Source organism: Tamandua tetradactyla, chromosome 5 (genome assembly GCF_023851605.1).
Source record: "Tamandua tetradactyla isolate mTamTet1 chromosome 5, mTamTet1.pri, whole genome shotgun sequence".
Lineage (NCBI taxonomy): Eukaryota > Metazoa > Chordata > Mammalia > Pilosa > Myrmecophagidae > Tamandua > Tamandua tetradactyla.
In genome coordinates this window covers 194,476,662-194,477,988 of record NC_135331.1, presented here as the reverse complement: position 1 = coordinate 194,477,988, position 1,327 = coordinate 194,476,662, and the positions used below count along the sequence as shown (strand labels likewise).

General features: G+C 67.7%; 1 non-coding gene across 1 annotated transcript; it reads left to right on the top strand.

Annotated features, from left to right (window-relative positions):
- Window positions 1-915: 915 nt before the first annotated feature.
- On the top strand, window positions 916-997 carry TRNAL-AAG (transfer RNA leucine (anticodon AAG)). Its single transcript has one exon. It is a non-coding gene; the product is annotated as a tRNA-Leu (tRNA).
- The last annotated feature ends 330 nt before the right edge of the window (window positions 998-1,327 follow it).

The following is a 1,327-nucleotide window of genomic DNA, read 5'->3' as shown; positions in this document are numbered from 1 at the left end:
GCGGGTGGAAATCTTCGGTCACCATCCATCACGTCGGGAAAGAAGTTACGTGGTTTCCTTCGAATCTGTCCTTTCGTTCTGAAACCTCCGTTCTCGGCACAAGGGCGTCTCTCGCGGCATTGCTTAAGACACTGAACGCGGCTCAAGGATGGTGTGCAGCGAACGCCAGTAGGACTTGGCGCTGACGCGTGCCCGTGCGCGGCGGCTCCCCGCAGAGTCTCCCCGCATGCCTTCTGCGCTCCCCGCGCGTCCCACACCGCCTCCCCGGCCCTGGGAGGGAGGTGACGGCAGGAGGCTGCGGGACGCGCCGATGCCCTGGGCCCCCGGTGACGCCTCGTGCGGGCGGGGGGAGTAGAGGAAGGGGCGCCGGAGTTTGGTCCCGGCCCCAAACGCACATGATTCCGCGAAGTTGGGGGTTCAGTGCAGGAGCACATTGAGCAGGAAGTGCGCGCAGACGCGCCCTCCACTCCCCCACACCGAGGGGTCCCGCCCACACACTCCCGGAACCCGAGCTCCGAGGGTGGGGCTGGGGGCGCCTCTGTGTCCGGTGGCGGCCGTTAGGGACCCCTCGGCAGACCCGGCGCTGCCACAGACCCGGAGCCGCATCCCGCGGGGGTCCCGGGGCGCCTCCATCCGTGGGGGTACCGGGACGCCCCATCCCGGAGGGGTGCGGAACCCCTGGGTGCTGAGGGGTTCCCCCTTGGAGCGGGTCGATGTGCGCCTCGGCCTCCTCCTCCACTGTCGGGCGCAGGGACCGAGCCCAGAGGCTCACGAGGGTCCCGCCGGGGCCTGATCGCGAACCGCGCGCAGCTCTGTCGGGACTTGTGCGGTCCCGGGCGGGCGTGTGGACAGGCCGCAGGGGTAGGGGACTCCCTGCGGGTCTCCTGTGTCCATTACCCGGCTCTAGGGCCATGGGGTAGCGTGGCCGAGCGGTCCAAGGCGCTGGATTAAGGCTCCAGTCCCTCTGGGGACATGGGTTCGAATCCCACCGCTGCCAGCCTCCTTTATTGTGTGGACTCGCCCCACGGGCCCCCCCGGAGCCGGCGGCAGGGACCCACCCTCATCCGGAGGGCACCGGGCGCTGACCACAGCGTGGACCTGCCGCTGTCACCAGAGCTCCGACCACTGGGCAGCTTCTCACTTGTAACCAAGAACACATCCTCAAGAATGTGAATCCTCAGAACACATTCCTGGAAATTAGGAAAATGCAGCGCCCTCCCCTGGCCCCATCCCGTGCCATCTCCGCGGTCTGGTTCTCAGGCCCCCAAGGGGTCTCCTCGCCTGTCCACGCCCACGGGGACCTGTGCTTTTCCCACTTCCCTTTTTA